This window comes from Dromaius novaehollandiae, chromosome 10 (genome assembly GCF_036370855.1).
Source record: "Dromaius novaehollandiae isolate bDroNov1 chromosome 10, bDroNov1.hap1, whole genome shotgun sequence".
Classification (NCBI taxonomy): Eukaryota; Metazoa; Chordata; class Aves; order Casuariiformes; family Dromaiidae; genus Dromaius; species Dromaius novaehollandiae.
In genome coordinates this window covers 3,528,293-3,547,519 of record NC_088107.1, presented here as the reverse complement: position 1 = coordinate 3,547,519, position 19,227 = coordinate 3,528,293, and the positions used below count along the sequence as shown (strand labels likewise).

The 19,227-nt window shown below is 51.7% G+C and overlaps 1 long non-coding RNA gene across 1 annotated transcript; it reads right to left on the bottom strand.

Moving 5' to 3' along the window:
• Positions 1-14,819: 14,819 nt before the first annotated feature.
• On the bottom strand, positions 14,820-19,022 carry LOC135329418 (uncharacterized). The gene is made up of 2 exons (XR_010390915.1): positions 18,835-19,022; positions 14,820-16,272 (listed from the first exon to the last, which is right to left on the bottom strand). It is a non-coding gene; the product is annotated as an uncharacterized LOC135329418 (long non-coding RNA).
• Positions 19,023-19,227: the final 205 nt, after the last annotated feature.

Genomic DNA, 19,227 nt, shown 5'->3' with positions numbered 1-19,227 from the left:
TTGGCAGCAATTCACGCAGCAGGAGGTTGGGGAAACGCAGCGGAGAGGTGATTTTGCGTGGCACGAGCCTGTGCAAGGACCAGCTTGGTAACACCAGCTCCTGCGGGCTGTGGGGACCCGGAGATCCCGTGGCTAATTACAGGGGCCCTGCTGGAAAGGGCAGAGCAAGGGACCAACATTGGAAATTAGAAAGTGAGTGGCCTAAAAAAGTCTAGATGGAAGATGCATGAAATTATGAAGAGGATAGAGCCGGCTTGCTTGTCAGGGCTGTGTTTAGCCTCCATATTGAACGTGGTGTGTAACTCTGGTGCAACTTAAGTCTTGCTTCAGCAGCGTGCAAGGGAGCTGCTCTGCCCGTCTGCAGCTCCAAGCCCAGGTCCGCGGCCCCCAGCAAGGCCTGACTCATGCTGCTGCTGCAGCCTTACGCTTTCAGCAGCCGCTTGGATGAGCAGCACTGGATAGTGGTTAGATAGCAGAAAGCTGGCATTTAACCATGTGTTCTGCTTAAATCCACATCTGAATATGCCAGCCGAAGCCTTGCTCTTTTTGCACGGAGATGCTCTTTAGAGCGCAAACCGCAACCGGACAGTTTGGGGTGTGCATTGAGCTGCGTGTGTCTCGCCTGCGGCCGCCCGTGCTGGGTGTCACCGTACCAGGGAGGGTCCCCTGCACTGGTTCGCATTTGCCAGCCGATGGCAGCAGTGCATCTGCCCAGGACCGCCAGCCTCTCCCGCCGCTGATGTTGCGCTGCTGAAGGTGGCCGGGCGGGTAGGACGGGGCGAGATGCCTCTCGCCGGCTGCCCTGCCGCTTCCCTGGGGTGCCCTGGCCGCGTTGCCCCCACTGTCGCAATCCTGGTTCTAACTCAGCTCCCCACCACCCCGTGCAAGCCAGAGCTTGCAGCTCGTGGAGCAGCGCAGGCAGGAGGAGAGTTTTTGGAGAACGGCACAGACAAAAGTCTGCCGATTTGGAGGGGAAACACTGCAGGAGGCACATTTGGTGTTGCTACACCCATCTTCAGATTCTTCCCTTTTAAACGCAGCAGAACTGATGAACCATCTCCAAAAATAAATGCCGGGGGCTGAATTGTTCCTCCTGCAAAGACAGGACTGAAATTTCCTCGGGAGGCAGGAGGCGAGGGTGCAATCCCTCCCCGGTGGAGGGATCTGCAGGTTTCGCCACACTATTATCCTGGTTTACCCAGGGATTTGTCAGTGCATTACATTACATTTGAAGCAAAAGACTATTCCCCTTTTGCTATTTGCTATTCACCTTAAACACAAGTAATCATTTTAGGGGAAGGAAGAGGACAATACATTATTGTTATGCTCCCTTCCACGTCACCCTCACACTGAAATATTTAAGATCCCCCATGAATAATGCAGCTTCAGCCCCGAGCCTGCTTTGCACTTCACACTGACTGTCCCATAAAACAACAGGATTCCTCCTAGCATACATTATGCTGCGTAGGACATCTCCCACTGAGCGAAGCTTTGTCTTCCCCGCTACAAAGCTTGTTGGGATTTTTCCCTGTCTCCAAGAGAGATAAGGACCATGAGAGCTCTTGCTGTAAGATGTTAGCAGAAACAAGCCACCGGTAGTTTCTACCTGGTGCTGAGTAGCTGCAGTCTGTGCTGCATCTCCTGCTTATGGCTGGGCTTGTGTGCTTTCCTGCTTACTAAACTGCCAGGCCCTATAGCAAGAGAGCTGACGCACTGCAGTTTTGATCTACAGGAAAAATGTGCCGTATTTAGCAGAGAGACAAAGGCAAAACGAGCCAGGTCAGTAGTTTGCACCTTTCTGTTCTGCCACGACAATTGCATTCGTTTGATTTAAAGAAGGAAAACATGCGGGGCGGTTTGCAGGGGTTGAGTCTCTCTGACCAGTTTCACCCTGGCATAATCTGTGTCTGCGGGAGGGTTTGATCTGATTTACATTGGCTTCCAAAGAGAGTCGGGTATTGCCAAATCCTGAGAAACAAACTGGTGCATTAGGAGTCAGGATCGCTCTGTAACCCAAAATAGATAACATTTCTTTTCTTTGTGGTCCTACAAGGAAAGCATTTCAGTGACAACTCAGAGGCTCAGCAGCAAATACCTTTGAACTAAAAATTAGCAGAGGAGACTTCAGCTTGAACATCAGTACTAAGTTATAGGTTGTGGAGACAACAGTTACACTTCCTATTGCATCTAACAGAGGTCCTTATGTGACCATTCAGTTATTTTAGGATTTCAGGCTAGAGTTCAGCCAGAGGAAGACTTTTCCCTTCTTCATATGCACCCGGTCAGAAGTACTTACAGCATTTATAAATCCAAACTGTGGGATGCACCGAAAGCAGACTTATTCCCATATAACGCTCTTTTTAGCACTTACTAGACTCATCCAGGAGTAATGTACCTAAGATGTGGCAGTAAGCAGAGGTAGCATGCTATAGTGGCCCAAGGCTCATACATATCCTATCGCACAAAGCATATCCCTTCCCATATCCTTGTGAAGTTCAAGTGAGATTTTTATAGCGTTTTAACGACGTTGCCATTCAGAACGGGACCCCTTTGGTGTCAGGTTTAGGCATTCACAGCCATGCTGTGCAAAGCTCTGCCCTCCTCGGAGGAGGAGGAAGAAAAACGAGGCATTGGGGATGGAAATGTATGCCTCCCCCACCCCTTGCCGTGAAGATACCTTTACACTCACCCAAAACTACAAAGGTGAGGCTCTTGATGAATTTTGGGTTAAAAGGAGCAATATGCCTCCCTGGACATCTGGTCTGTCGTCAGTAATGCCATTAGGATCTGTCACACAGGAATTGCCATCTGTGATCCGGTCAGAGGCCTTTCAAAGGAAAGGAAGCGGGAGGACGGAGCGGGGGGTGGGAGGAAAGAAGTGGTTTGCTGCAGGGACGAGTGCCTCGCACGCCCCGAAGGGCTCCGTGTCCTTCCTTTGGCTCTGCAAATCATCCCGCTCCTCTGCCAGCTCGAGGGAAAAGGTGGAAAAATCTCGGGTCTTGGAAAAATCCTGGGAAGCCTTTGCTGAAGGGAGCAGATTAAGCAGGGGAAGTTAGGATTGTTTGCGAGGTGGTGGTATTTAGAAAGCAAGGCTGTACTGAGTCGGTGCAAAGGTTCATCCAGATCCGAACCTTCTCCCGGGTAGAAGCTAAGAGCGGAGGCAGAGGGAAGAGTAAAGCCATGGACAGGCAGGCAGGGGTATTTTTTTGGCATGCTCTGCCAGCCTCTGCTGTGCTCAGGGACTTCCCAAGTTAACGTAGGATGTCTGAGGGAATGGCCAAGCCCTGACGTTCGCGTCCCTGAGGCCCCACTGCCAGGATCAGCCCGGCAGCGCCCCGGGTGCCCGTGGGGCCTGTGGTGGGCTTGGCTCTGCTCACGGCTCACGTTCTGCACCACCATTGCCAATTTGGGTAACAGTCACTCACCCTGGCCAGCAGCTGGGTGACATCTGTCCACTTCCAGCTTGCTGAGCCATATCGGGTAGAAGGTGGAGGAAGAAGCTGGGTTCGGTCCTTCAGCTCAGTGGCCGTTTCAGCTTTGGCCGGACAAGGACATTGGTTTAATGGTGGGAATGCCCTCCTGACAACGTGGAGAGTGCTACCACGTCCTACCCAACCCTGTCCCAGGCACACAGGTCCTTTCAGGTGGTGTCTGTTGCGTGCATGATGGAGCTGGAAGTATTCAAGTGGATGCTGCAGGATTCGATGTCTGGGAAGGAGGAGCAGCAAATGCCCTCTCCACACCAGCACCTCTTGTTGCCTGCTGGGATCTCGACAATAACGTTTTGCATTGTCCAGATTACACCACCTGCCAATCCGAAATGAGGGTTTCTCTCCCAAAACGGTGATATTTGGAAAGATGAGTGTCTGGCTTTCCAACGAGCAGGATTTCCCAGCTCCCAAGGGAAACGCACCTACTGCCACGATGGCAAAGGCAATAACATTAAAACCTCCAGGGACCTAGTGATGCTATTATCCACGCATTTTGTTTTTCTCTTTATTAGCTAGGTATAAATTTTCCTATAGAAACATAAGATTAATCCAATCACCAGCCCATCAGCTATTTATTTAAAGAGGTAAATCCTCATCTTGTATTTTGGCCATCAATCCCCATTAGTTTCCCTATATGGTTGATTGAATAGTCCATTGGCTGTACTAATAAGCACCCATTAGTTGTCCCACAGAGCTTTAGTTTTATTAGAAACAATTCATGTCAGTCTAGGCCAGATGAAATGCTTTTAGCTGGATTGTTTTGATTACATTATTTAGAAGGTGGCATCTGAGAGCCAGGGAGGTTAGCGAGATGCAGGACCTGCCTGCACTGCTTTTGCATAATGCTGGGCCACATACGCAATGCGGGAGAAATGCAGATGACACTGTCGTGAGTGAGGTGAGGATTTGCTGCAGAGGCACAACGAATGCCTTTAAATTGGCGGAAATCCTACCCCCTTGCTCCCGTCTCCCTTTGCCACGATTGCCAAAGGTGCAAGAGGCCAGCTCAGATTGGATAGAAGCGGTAGGATCGTTAACCGTACACTTGTGCATGTTACGATCGTGCAGAGGGGTCCTTAGGCTGAATGAGTACTATATATAACCTACACATTATTTACATTGATAAACAGGGGTTCTCTGGCCCCTGTGAGTCCCTTCCCTCATGCTGGACCTGGTCCTATGGAGCAGGACAGCTGCATTTGGGGAGGAGTGTGAGAGCCGGAGCTCTGGAAAAGATACAGCTTCATGAGCCACCCGTCAGGCCGTGGGGTGATTTTATCCCTGGCAAGGGCTTGCTTTCTCCTCTTTCTGAGTGCTCCCCTTTTCCCTGTTCCTCTTTACTGCTCCGTCTCTCCGTTTCTCCCAGGCACAGCATCAGTCTCCTGTTTGAGCAGGAAAGGGGCAACGATGGCACTTGGCTTGGCTCCGCTTGGGACCCCCGGCCCGCTTCGGTGCTGCTGGGATGAGAGCTCAGGAAGCTCTGCCCTCACGTTGGGCTTTGGGTTAGTCGGGATGGATGGGGCGCAGATCTGCTCTGAGGATTTGAAGCAGTAGTTCCCTTTGCGTCACCTCTAGCTTTGGGTTTTCCAAAGCCAGTGGGTCTAGGACTTGTCCTTGGTGCTCCTCTTCGCTTTTCATTCTCTTCGTTTGTCAGACCGCAAGTCCAGGAATACCCCCCTGCCCGGTATTTTTTGGCTGAGGTAAGCCGTTTGCAAGCAATTTTGCTGTCCACTGCGCAGAGCAGTGTGGAAGGCAGGGACTGCTGCAAATCACCGCTCAGCTGCTCTTCATCACCCAAGTCTGGCTTCCATCTAGCAGACAGTCTTGCTAAAAGGATAATAATGCTTTAAAAATTAGAGTCAGGCGAACAACTACTTCATAAATTCATGGCCTTGCCCTGATCCTTTCCAGAAGTTTTTCTTTCAAATTGAGTCCATGTCAGACCTTGGATTCCTTTCCTTTGGAAACGCTGCTGCTTTTCTCTGTTCAGCCCTCGCACTGGGTGACCCAGGTATGCGAGGGGCTTACCAATTATCTGTCATTATCTCAGCATAAACAGGCCTCGTTTCAGGATAATCTTGTGATCTCTCCTTCAGAGAACACAAGATAATCTCTCCTTGATACGGTCTCATTGTGGGATTTCGTCCTTGATAGATAAACTGGTCCTTAAATCCTATTAAGAGCTATTCTGCCTACCCTGAACAGAGACAAACTCCCAGATGAAACAAACTCCTGGCAAGTTGGAAAAGACGCTTATCTTTGTCTACCTGATGGGAAACAGCCCTGTTTTCCGGCAGCTGTTTCCATCTGTGCCGGTTCTGAAAGCAATTTAAGTTCTAACACGGCCCTGACTTTTACATAGGACTGATGGTCCTTCTCAGCTCGTCAGATCCACCTTGGAGCTGCTAGCAGGCAACTGGGCCAAGCAAATCGAGGGCTGGCTAGAGCCCCGCTGGAAGCCAGCATTTGCTTGCCTGGCTGGTTTAATGGGAGATGTAGCGTCTCTTCACCCAAAGGCACGGCACACTTGCGGCGAGGGGGGAATTGCCCTGGTGGGGCATTCTGGCTGTCAGCACAGAGTGTGTCCGTTCTCCCAAAATAACTCTGAACTTGGTGTCTGACTTGAGCTACATCGAGAGAGGGATAGAGCTCTGGAAGGTTTTCAAGTATCATAAACTAGGTATTCATGTAGAGGAAACCCTTTAATGCTCGCACGGAGAAGATGGCTGCAGTGTGGATTCAGTAAGCACCAGACTCAACTGGGGAGAGACATAATGAATGCCCCAAGTATAGAAAAACTTTCGGTGGATGCACAAACTCGGACAGGGGAGGAGAAGGCCCCATGCTTTCCTGACGACATGCAGCAGCCAGTGTGTCACCGTGATGGCTCCGGTCCCTGCAGTGTTGCCTGTGGCTGTCCCTGCTGCAGCAGCATCTTGTGCACGAAGCTGTAATCCTTTTCTCGGTGTGTAGCCAGCCTTCTCAAAACGCTCATCAGTAGCTGTTAGAAGCAATTCCTTAGGCGAGAATTTGTTTTGGAAAATGAACTTGTAAAAAATCCTAGGTGATCTGGATGCAGCCCAGGCTGCAGGGACATGAAGCCTGGCAGGAACGGTGACACATGCAACGCAAAGAGGCATCGAGGGACAACGCTCGGGCACTGCCTGGCACGCGTTGCTTCCCCTTGCAGCGGGCGTTGGGTTGCATTCAGCACACAGGCTCCCTGAACTCGGACCTCCACGGCTCGCAACGTGGACACCATGTCCCTGCCCCGTCGGCTCCTGCTCCCTCCTGCTTCGCGGTGCTGAGCGGCGTTGGCTGCGTGTCGCAGGCCGTGGCATTCGCCTTGCCATGACACCCTGGGTGGCAGCAGCCACAGCCACCCTGCCTCCCCATCTGCCCCCAAACAGGAGAAATTCTATTCTTACCCCGAGAAATTAGGGCTCCTGCTGCTCCTTTTTTTTCTATATATCCTAAAACGCTAGGCCGGATGGCCAGAAACATTAATAAATATCCCAAACCAACTAATCCCAAATTAAAAGCTCCAGACTGGGTTTTGCGGTTGGTTTGCCAGATAGAGGATCATCTGCCATCAGAAACTGCACGTGCAAATGGTGTCATCATTGCTCGCCTTTTCGGTTGGCGAGAAAGCAGACTCGCTGCCCTCGTGGGTGCCCACCTCCCGGACTGGGTGGCCTCCTTGCTCCTGAGTGCACAGGGCATTGCCTTTTTTTTTCTCTCCCCACAGAAAAATGTAGCAGCACAGAGCTGCTGCTCTCCCATGAATAAATACAATCAATAACAAACATCCGTAACCCAGATAAAACTCCTCTGCCTTCAAAGACACCCTGGTCTTCACATGCCTGGCATTAAAGATGAGCCTTGCACAGAGAAAACGTAGTAATATACACTAGAGGTTGGGCTCCAGGGAGCCTGGAAGGTTATTACACCCCGCGTTTCCTCCAAGCGCAGTTTTGTTCCCTGCTTAAACTGCGCGCAGGAGTTTATTAGCAATAGCGATATTTTGCGCTAGGGCTGCACCCGCTGCCGCCGGGGATTGCACGGCCCCGCGGCCCCGCGCGCCTGGGAGCACCGGCGCGGGGTGGCAGCTGTCGGTGGCACGTGCTCAGCCCAGCTTCTCCTCCGGTTTGTTCTTTAGTCCTGGGGACTTGGTTTAATGCTTTTGTACCGTTGCTTCGCTGTCTGCAGGAAGGAGGAATATCCCTACGGGCTCCTAAGATGTCCCGCTGAGCCCGGCCAGGCAACACGGACGGGGCTGGGAGCGATGGGGCGCTGGGCTTTCCGCCCTCGCCTCCAAAATGCGGAGGGGAGCACTCGGCTACTACATGGAGATACCCCAACAACACCTGTGGCTGATAGAAATCGTAGCTATATAGAGAATTTATTTTTGAATCCTGCCTCTGATGACGGCAGTGCCTTGGCTGGTTTCCCCTAGCAGAGTTCATGCCTCTTGGGTGACACGAAGATTTTAGGAGACAAAGAAATATTGTCGTAGCGGCAGTCTCTCTGACACAGGCGTCATAAATACAGACTATATTTTTAGGCAGCTTACTCTTAAAATTTAGGATCTTTATGTCATGAAGGAAATTATGACAATAAAAGAAAAACAAATCCATTAGCCGTGAGGGGAGTTTGCAAATGTTTAGAGAAACGTACATGGATCTGATTAAAAAAAAAAGGTGTGGTTTAAAAATGCTGTTTCTTATTTGAGAAATCTGACAAGTCCAGCAAAGTCAAATTGCTTCTCAAGGGACGTCGAAGCCAGATCATGGGAAGACACATCGACCACAGCCTGGCGTTCATGAGAAAGGAGAGGAAATCTTGGAGGTTGTCCTGGATTTGTGTTTTCCCTGTCGGCACAGAGCCATTCGGCCATGTAGGACTGCTGCCTTCCTCCCAGCTGGATCATGCCCCACTTAGTCCCGAACTGGCGAGACCATACTTATGTTCTTTGATTGACTTTCCAAACCATCTGGAGACCACTCGGTCATGCTGAGTTGGGTAGGGTGATCAGGGCAGCAGGCCCTGAGGGCTGAATCCCTGCGAATACTTCCGAGCTGGAGGTGCTCCGCATTTCTGCACCAGTTCCCCTTGGTCACATCGCCTGTGGCCACGAGCTCAAAGACTGATACGGAGCTGCTGGCAACGTGGGCGTTTTGGGCGGTGCTGTGAGCATTGCCCTGGGCTGGGGAATTCATGTCCAAAAGCAGCAAGACGAGCTACGTAACTCGCTCAGGTGCATTTCCTTCTCTGCATTTTGCTTTCGGCCTCCTCTGGGGTTCAGGAGGCTGGAGGTGCTTCCCACGGGTCGGGACCGGGGCTCCAGCCCTTCTGCAAAAGATGTACAAGAAGGGATCTTTTGGGGTTCTCCAGCTTTGAGGAGGAAAGCACAACTGTGAACGATATCTCCTATAAAAAGCCTGTTCCTTTCCGGCTGTGCGTTTGAACGGGACACGTTTCTGCTCCAAAACCCAGCCCAGCCCTCGCAGTCCTCCCCACTGTACACGCTGCGGGAGCTGTTGGCTCCCAGAGTTGTGCCGGAGCTGTTGACTTTGTCACCAGGAATTTTGCAACTGCTTGAAGGAAGACAGGAGCTGTATTCGGTGCTGGCCGCAGTGTTGTGCGTTTTCTTGTACGTCCTGCAAAGGTGCCCCAGCTTGCTCGCCCTGATGCGTATCAGGTCAAGGAAGATGAAAACATTGCATTTCTATATATCTGAAACAGAATTTTTTCAGATTTCCTTTCCACAACATTTCCGGAGGAAAATGCTTTTGCTTTGACCTAATTTGGGAAAAGTCAGTATTCCTGAAAGGATGATTTTTTCCCTAAGAAAGAGAGTAGCTGCTTTGTGCATAGGTGGGTGAGGCATTTCACTGTGGCATGTCCTACCAGTCCTGCACTGTCCACCCTCTTCTAGTGTCCACGTTAGGTCATCTCCATTGGTGCAAACAATGAATTGTAGATGAAGTTGGTGGAGTTGCATCAACTCCAGTTGATGGAGTTGGTGGAGTCTGGTGCATGTGCCATCGGAGGAGCCGCAAAAGCTCTGGGAAGGGTCTCTCCTCCTCCCTGCACAAGCTGCTGGGTCGGTAATACATCCCCTGTGTGGTTTCCTAGCCTGAGGACTCGCAAGCACATGTCCAATCTTCAAAAATAAATCCATCGCAGGAGCATGGAGCAGAGGAAGCCACAGCAGATATAAAGGTCACATTATAAAGGCCATGTTAAAATATGCTCATAGGAAATGACAGCTTATAAGTACCCAGTTATCTAATTACCTATGTCAGGCAGATATGTCTGAACAGCAATTATTTTTAACCTAAATCATGCAGACAAATATTGTGGGAGCTTTTGTGGTTCTCAACATCTCCTTGAATTATAATTTTGGGGGCAAAATGTGGAGAGCTGCAGGACAAAGAGGAGTCTCAAAGGGACAGTTCTCACTCTCTGCAGAGTCTGAAGGTGGGGATGCTGCTTTGTTTTTCACTTTTTCCCATGCTGAGAAAAGTAAACCCGGGGTGTGCTGGTCCACCTTGGGGGAATGGCTTGCAAGGCTGGGAAGGGTCATGCTGCTCGCCCAAACAGACCGGGGCGTAGCACAGGGCTTTTGTGCTGCAGAGCTCAAAAAGCTTCGTTGTCGAACTAGAACCCCTGAGCTAGAAGCACACGTTGCTCTCGTTTCTGGGGTGGAAAATCCACTTTGCCCTTTTTCAAGCTGGTAACGCAGCATGTAGCTACAGCTGGGCCTGCTGCTTCCAGCTGCTGGGAGTCCAGGATCAGCTCCAGCCTCTGCATGTTGCAAAATCTTCTGTCATCTCGACGGAGAAGCTTTCTAGCCAAAAATATTTCCCTGTGCCTTATGGAGAGATCGCAGGACAGCGTATCACCTTACCCGGCGCTTCGGCCTCGGCTCTTGCCCTGCGCTCGGGCGAGCTGTCCTGGTTTGCTCAAGGTCTTCTGAAGGTCAGCAGGGACGTTCGTCATCCCGGGGCGCGAGGGCAGGTATTGATCATGTGTGATGGATCGGCGCGTGTCTTGCGGGAGGAGCGATGAGTTAATGGGCGGAAGAGGGGAGAGCTCGCGCTTTCCCGCCGCGTTGCTGCCTGCATCCCTGCCCGGCCGGCGCGGGAAACGCGCGGCACAGCGAGGCAGGGCGGGAGGTGGCAGCTCGCGGGCGTCAGCGGTGCCTTTGCCTGCAAAGGGGCATAAATGGGCCTTCAGTGCGCAGCGAGCCCGCTGCCGCTGTGGCAGGATACGTGGTTAATGTGTCACCGCCGCAGCGTGAGCGTGGCGGTGCGTTACTGCGGCAGCGTCCCTTCCAAGCTAAATAGATTAACGGGACTTGCTCGGCTGCGATGTTTATTCTGTGCACCCTGTTAGTGTCGTTGCACCAAACCTACTAACTGGCTGCTTTGATAAAGATCCAGTTTGGAGCCAGATTCTTTCTCTGTCTCACATTCTCCAAAGACCTTTTACTTTAAAGAAACATAAAGAGCTCCTTTCACCTCAAAAATGTGGAGGAAGGGTAAAATACTCACCTTGCTCATTAGCTTCCATGAATACTGGATTCAACAGGACTTTTTGCCTTTGGAGCAGGATGAAGCACAGCGCGGGTTTAATCCTGAGCACAGCCTCGTCCAAGGGCCGGGGCTGGATGGCCTTTGCATGGCCACTGACTCGCCCCTCCGTCCAGGGGGGGGTTCGATTACAGCGTCTCTGAAACGCAGGCACGAGTCCTTCCTTCGTCTTTCCACGTCCCCTCCATCCCGTTGTGCCTGCCCATTTCTCCCTCTGGACTAAGGGAGGATATTGGGATTAAGAGGGGTGAATTTTCCCTCTGGCCCGATGGGAGATCCCTGGGGTAAAGATAAGTGAGGCAATGGGTTGGGTCTCAGTCCCCAGGGAATCCCATGCCTTGGCGTTGGGATCAGTTCAAAACCCTCCGGAAATCCAACAGGAGACTCCTGCTCTTCCCAGCCCGCCCCAGTCGAAGCATCCTTCAGCAGACGGGTAGTTGGAGTAAAAAGCAACACTCTGGGGACACGGTTTGGGGAGAAGTGTCACGTTATCGGGTCCGTCTGAACTGCTGAGGATGCTGAGGGCTGCTCGGAGCACCAGTACTGAAACGTGTTCCTCGTGGGGTTTGAGGGCAGCGCGAGGAGCGGGGGGATGCCGTGCACCCCGCAGACACGCTGCTCCACGGCCTGCGGGAATTATTACCAAGAGCAATTCGTGAAACCTCTCCAAACCACTGCAGGATCGCATGGCCCCACTGAGAGCTTTTCTGCAGGAGATGTTATTCCAAAGAGCTGTTTCTGATTGATTTTTTTCCCAATTTTCCCCCTATAGAAATACTTTGGAAGGAAAACACATTATTCCAAATGAGATTAAGTCATTTGGAAGAGGATTATGGTGTTTTGGAAGAACAGCCTCTTAGTCCAGAATGAGATCAGTCACACGGGGAGTTAATCGGAAACAGCTCTTTTGCTCATCCTCCGAGGTCTCCGTAGACATTGGGATGGGTAGGCAGTTCGTGGACTGAGAATCGAGACAACTCATAAAGGGCTGACTGTTGACTTCAAGAGCTATGGGTTTGCATGTGCCACGCATGATTTTACATCCTCTGGTGTATATTTGTTATTTAAAATTAAAGGGTTTCCTAAATTTTGTTTTCCAAGCCAGGACTGAATGCAGATTACCCATTAAGCAATGCATACTTATTTCAAGCTCGAGCAGGAAAAATATAACTTCTTTCCTTGTGTTTCTGTAATTTCTTTTCTGTGCATATGCAAATTGCTAGTTTATTTGTGCAAGATTTATGCAGCTAAATGATGGGGAATTATAGAGGCAATTCAGCACTTGGAAGGGAGAGAGACAACTGCTGCAATTTACTTGTGCCACGTGCTAATTCCTTCAGAAAATCCTTTTGCTCATTTATTTGCATCAAGCATCAATTTCAGCACCTCTAAGCCAACTCACAAAATTTCCTCCAGAATCAACATACAGCAAATGGTATATATTTTCTTTTGCCTTTGCCATTGAGTCCCCATAATACTTTATAATAATTAATAACAGTAATGAAATATAGCCGTGATTTCTCAGCACTGGCTGAAAAACCGCAGCCGATGCTTGCTTGTGAATCAAGCGCGTTTTCTAGTGAAATTGGCCATTTAAGCATGCTGCTCAGGAAGCTTTAAATCAGCCTCAATGGATTGCTACAAACTCAGCTCCACGGGGGGAAAAGCAGTCTCAGAAGCTGCAGCTTTCCCTTTTCCGACCCGATTTGGTCACTGCCGAGAAGGAACCCGCTCGGCGTGGGGCAGCTCCCCGGCCCAATCCTGCAAACCCGCGTGCGAGCAGGACCTTGTCCTCGCCCCGCCGACGCGGTGAGACGCTGGATTGCGAGAGCCTGAGGATTTCTTGGGATTTTCCTCCAGGTGCTCCAGGAGATCCTGCTGGACGGGATCCTCTTTGGATCCAATGCAGAGCCATGGGATGGAGATGGGACGTGGAGGGCTGGAGATGGTGGAGCTGACTTGGAGGTCCTGCAAAAGGACTTGGTGTAGTTAAATGTCACAAGACAGCTGGTGCCCGGCACTTGAGAGAAGGGGAAGTGATTTAGGCTTGGCCATTACCAGAAAAACATGTGTGGAGGATGGGGCAACGAGAAGAGCAGCCGTTTTCTATTAGGATAAGCGTAGGTCAGGTGTAGTTAAAAGTGGGTAAATGGAGCAGGAAATGTGGCTGTATATTACTCACCCAAGATATATTGCACACATTAGGTTTGTTTGATCGGGTTATTCTGAGATTCTGCACTCCGAGCGGTGGTTTAGGGTGGCCAAATCCAGGCTTTGTACTCTATTAAAATAAATATATTGCTAGCGTTTAATAAAGTCGCTGAGTTTAAATGTAATCGAAAGCCTGCGACGGTCGTTTTTGGAAGTCTGGGGCCTTAATGAATCCATGCTTGAGATGTGCTTTTGAAGACGGAAGGTGTGACATTAATATTGTTTGTATAGCAAAATAATTTATGAATATTCATTTAATGATGTTACCAGCTTCCAGTGTGTTTCTGCTCTTGGGGGCCCGCGTGGTGTTGGCTGTCGTGGCAGAGAGCAGCCTCATGCGAGGGGAGCGAAGGCTTTCCCAAAGGCTTTCCCAAAGGCTTTCCCAAAGGCGCTTCGGGGAGCAGCCGTGGGAGCTGGGCCCGGCTGCAGGAGCAAGACCAAGCTCAAGTTTGGCTTTCAAACCTGTATGTTTCTAGCAAAAGAATTAGGGAAATAGTCTTGTTCTGTAAAAAAAAAAGCCACACACAGCATGGATAGCACTATTGATTATTGAGTATTGGCACCAGGCAAGTGAAAGTGTGTTGGGTTTTTTTAACACTTGGAGCTTTAAAAGTGAGTCTTAATGAAGAATCGTGTATGCACCCAAAAGTGGAAAACTAGAGAGGGATCTGCTAAGGAGGATAGCCATTATATGCTAAAATTAATTTGCATTAGACTAGCTTCTACAAATAACACTACTTCTTCTCTCGGCCATACCCGATGGACCCTCTTGGTCTGTGTCTACCTCAGATACCTTCTGACCCACCCCTTGGTGCACGGACAAGCTCTTTACAGGGTCTCTGTGGCTCCTTCCTAACTTCTGGGGTAAATTCCCAAGAATGCTGCTGGCATGAAAATATCCCGGTGTCCGTTTTAGTGCTGGGGACCGAGGCCCGGGCCCGCCCGCCCTGGTCGGAGACGCCTGGAGCAGAGGCTCGCCCTGCCGTCGCGGGGCAGAGGGACGTGGGCACGGAGAGCAGACTCCCCCCGGCCCCGTTCCCCGCTGGATGCCGCTGGTCTGGCTTTAGGCATCCCCGTCCCCGCTGCCCCGCCGAGGCCCTGGCCCGGGAGCGATGCAAAGCGTGCTGCCTGCAAAGCCCGGCCCATCTGCGGGCAGTAAATTAGGAGGCAGCGTGATGAAGCGACCGTCACTTCGATCCCTCTTTGCCTCCGACAAAGCCCGATTGTTTGGGAGCGCTCGGCTCCCGGGGCCCCTGCGGTCGCGGCCGTATATCTGTCCCAGCCGAGTCCTGGAGGGCAGCTCGGACCCCCGCGGGGTCAGCTCGAGGATGTGGCGTGGCCGGGCTGCAATTATACCCCGAGCTTTAAAAAGCCGGGGCCAAAGCTGCTGCGTGACCTGGAGTCTTTTAAATCTTGGAGCGGTCCCAGGCAGGCGAAGCGCCTGCTCGTGCTGTATCCGCGCTGTATCCGCGCCCTCCAGCCCACGGCCCTTCCTCCAAAAAAAGGTTTTCCGCTCCTGCTCGGTTGCTAGTTTATTTGGGCACCTGCATTACTCCTTCGATGCAAGCAACGCGCTTCCCTGCCCTGGCTGTCCCCGGGGCCGTGCACGCGGTTCCCAGCTCCCGGCACTTTCTGCCGGCCGAGCCGATAACCCCGTCCTGGTCCTGGTCCTGGTCCTCGTCCTGGTCCTGGTCCTGGTCCTAGTCCCTCCGCGCAGGGACGGGGCAGCGAAGGGCGTCTCAGTCTCTCCAGAGCTGCTCGGACGGTGGGTGCCTTCCCGCGCAGTTCAGCTCTGCTTTCGGAAACGCAGATTTTCCGAAAAGCGAGCTCCAGCGGCGGGCGGCTCGGCGACCCCCCTCCCGCCGCTCCAGGCAGCAGTGAAGGCTGCTGGCTCGCCTCAATTTGCTGAAATAAAGAAAAAAAAAGCAAGCGCGGGCAGAAGGTGCTAGTTTTCGGGGGAAGGATGCTGTCGCCCCGGGGAGATGCCAGTGTGTCCTGCATGCATTAATGAAACACTTTCTTTCCGGTTAGGACTTGAACGATGCTCATTGAAAATCAGGCTGCCATGGAAACCAAAGGTGTTTAGTCTTTTGGGAATGCTGTTGGACGGCGGCGGAGAGAGGTGCAGGGAAGCGGGGGGAGGAACGGGCTGCGCAGCCGAGGCGCTTTAACAAAATCCTTGATTTGACATCGCTCGCAAGGTTTTGCAGCCCGCGAGTGGGAAATGCAATGGGGAAGGTGGCGAGGGAGCATCTCCGCTGCCCGAAGAGCCGCCGGGTTCCCCTGCCCTGAGCAGGACGCCTGGGCCCCGCTCGCTGCCACCGCTCCTCAAGGGCGAAGCAGAGGAAGGTGGAAAAATAATGAAATTACGGCACCTCCTTTCCCAGCTTTGTCGTGTACCATTCGTTTTAATTAGCGCAGAACATACGCTCCACGGCAGCGTTATTAATGAAGGTTGGGAGGTTATGGAAAAAACAGGATCGTCTTCCTACACCTTGACACTTCCCGGTGCTGTCTCCAGACCACGGTCCCTCTCCTTCCCTGCTGCTTTCTCGCTCCTGCATCCCTCCGGCCTTCGCTCCAAGCATGACGCGCACGGCCGGGGGCTTGTCCGGGAGCCGATGCCGGGCACGGCTCTCCCGGCACTGCTAGAGGCATCGGCTGCTGCCTACCCTGTATTTTAATTAGGCAGAATAGCTAAACGAGCTGGAATAGGGGGAACAGCAGGCCTGGCTCCGGCGGGGACCATAGCCATTGGCGCAGGCCAGTCTGGCGACCGACACGGGGGGATGCGAGCGTGACTGGAGCTGATGGAGAGATGCCCTTGCAGAGTGCAGTTTGGGTGCTGTTTATAGGATTAAATTGCGTGTTTAAAGCTGCAGTCTTCGTCAGGAGCAGGACACTGCGCTCGCCGGCACGGACAAATGCCCTGCACCGTCTTTGCTGCAAAGTCCCCTCGGCAAACAGGCAAACTGCAAAGTGGAGAACAAGAGCAAAGCAGGCGGCCGAGCAGAGCGTATTTGCTCGCTGTTATCTATGTTTCTGCCCCAAATTGCATGCTTTGCACCCGCGCTCCCCAGCCCGCCCCTGCACCGCCGGAGACGGCTCCCACACTTTCGGACGTGAAGTCACGAGGGGATTTTCATCCACTTCTCCGCTCCCGTTCAGGCTGCTCGGGGCAACAAGGAGACAGTCCCGCTGCATGAGCTCGGGTTTGGGCTCAGGACTTGCCGAGGGGCCACGTGTGGAAGAGCAGGGCTTTTCTCCTGGGCTGCAGGATCAATGAGCCCACGATCCGCGTTTCTCCTTGCGCGGCAGCTCCCGCGCTCCCGGCGTTTCCCCGCGCTGTGCAAGCTCGTAATTACACTAACGGCACCTATCGATTAGCAGCCACTTAAGGCCATTAACAGCCCCGTCCCGAAAAGCCCCCGTAACCACGCGCGGATGGGCTGGAGCCGCTCTCTGCCACGCTCTGGATCAGCGACGGCCCCCTTCGCGGTGCCTGCAGCCACGGTGCTGCTAACCTTGTTTTAAAAGGAATTTTTAGGAAAAACTAGGGATGTCCTCATCTGAGGAGCCAGGTTTCTTGTGGCTTTGGGCTTTCAGGCTTTGGTTTCTCCGTTGCTCTTCTGCTTTTCTCAATTGCTCTCCACTTGCACGATGTTAAACCAGCCATTCCCGGAGCTCCAGGGCTGTAATCGTGGGAAGTTATCCCAGGGAGAAGGCCAAGAGATGGCTCACAGGGAGGAAAAGCCACGGCAGGGCCACGTGCTCCCGCGGACACAGCGGCCTCGGCTTGGGGCTGGCTGGCGGCCCTCGACCGTGGTGGGGGAGGTAATTCCCTTTTAAACTAGATCCTATCCAAAGTTAAGCCTGACACGTTTTGCAAGCGATCGCTATCTTAACTACTCCAGCATGTCTGGAGCTGAAGCGGGCAATAAATAAAGGAGTCAGCTCTCGATTGCAATTGGAAAGTAAGGGGAGCCGGGCAGATCCAGAGATTAGAGGAGGTAATTGCACCGCGCTGATATAAAATCAATCTCTGCCCACTAACGTGTGGAAACGCAGGCAAAGAGAGCCCAGACACTGCCTGGATTTTAGAAATCGGGTTTGTTTGGGGTTTTTTTCCTTTTAATTGGTTCTTTGTCCAGTCATGAGTGTTTTATTTCTCGGGGATTCCTGGGTTGCCGTTTGGAAGTACTTTGCAGCGGCGGTGGCCAAGAGATGACAATTCCCTTTAACGATGGGCTTCACGGTCTGAAACTTGGTTTTGTTCAGCACTGGAAAACACCCAAAACCTCTGAATGTTTCTGTCTGGAACTGCCTTGAAACACCCATTTTTGCAGGAAAAAGAAAAAGCTTTGTCCGGGGTCTCGCTCCCCGGGGTTCGGGGGAGCCGGGGGGGGGGTAAAGCTCCGCCAAGCATTTGGCCATCCCAGCGAGAAGCGTGAAAGCGTCAGAGCCAGGCAAGCGGGGTTTCACGGTCGGAGCCAGAGTAGGGGTGCGAATCCGTTCTCATATCTGATGCCGTAAGGAATATTTTCTCTGTGCCTCAGTTTCTCTGCTGGAGCACTAAATATTTTGTCTACCTGTCCATTTAAGCAGGAGTACTCTAAGTTATGCTGATTAGCAGATATCCAGCTCAGCATTTTAGGTTAAATTGTTTATCAAAGTCAGGAAAACTGGAAGACAACCAGGTCCAGCTGGAATGGTTCGAATTAAAGAACTGAGATAAAGCTCCAGGTTTTTTGTAAAGTCTGTCCTGCCGTAACGGTGAGCCCAAGCACCAGCAATACAAGGCCTTCTTTGTATCTGGCCTGTCTCGTTCTGTCTTTAGGGAAACAAACCCAAATTTACCAATAAAACACCAACAATAAGCCAGCACTCTTTCTCTTGTACCAGAAGAGGACAACGAATAACATCTGAAATAGTCCCAAAGGAAGCAGGTTTTTTTAAGGGCTCCTTGAGAAAATGCAGATTAATAAAACCCTCTGCAGCCCTGGAGCTAGAGGCTGTAAAACAAAACTTGTAACATTCAACATCTCAAATGCAGGAACTTCTTTTTTCTTTTCCTTTGAGGAAAACGCTTACGAGGTTTAATGGTTGCTACAATACGTGTAAATCGTATAAATCAGGACTGGTCTTGCACAAAACCTGGGCCACGCGTAACTCTGAGGTTTCCTTGCACTGGGCCAAGGAACATCTTCCTCCGTGTCCGTCCTCGCCTCCGACCTGCTTTGCCTGAGCTGAGCCCGACCGTTTGGGGAACAACTGTCCCTGTGCAGGTCCCCAGCGGGAAGGAGCCCTGTGCATTCGAGCCTTTAAGCAATTTAGATCGCTAGGAAAATGGTGTTCCCTGTCCTTCTCGTCATCTTTTTAATGAAAAATAAAAATTTAAGCCTTGTGAAAAATGCTATATTTTGAATTGATTTCCATGAAATTCCATTCTTTTTTTTTAAAGCCATTCTGGATGTGAGAAAGCCAAAACCCAGCCCTTTGGACGTGCAGCATGCTGCTTCTCTCCCCATCCTTACCTTGAAGAAAGCCTGCTCCATCGCAGCGGGCTTCACCTCCCTCCCCTCGCTCGTCCGCTCCTGTTCCTCTGCCGGCCAACTCGTACCAAAGCTGGGACAGAGGAGGATTATTTTAATAATTAGCTTTGTATTTGGGGCTCTGCTGGCTGGAGGGTCAGCGGGAGCCGCAGGGGGGGTTGAGTGCGTAATATTTTAATGTCTTTCAGCAACACACGTGTCCGTGGCACTTGTTTTCTGCCCTGGCCCCAGTCCTCCGAGGAGGAAAAAGGCTGCGGGTGAGGCTGAGCCTGGCCTGAGCCGGCGTTTCGGGGGTCTGAGGAGACTCATATATCACGCTGACTTGGAGATGAATTGGGAGATGATAAATATGAAGAGTTCGACAGGGCATTATAC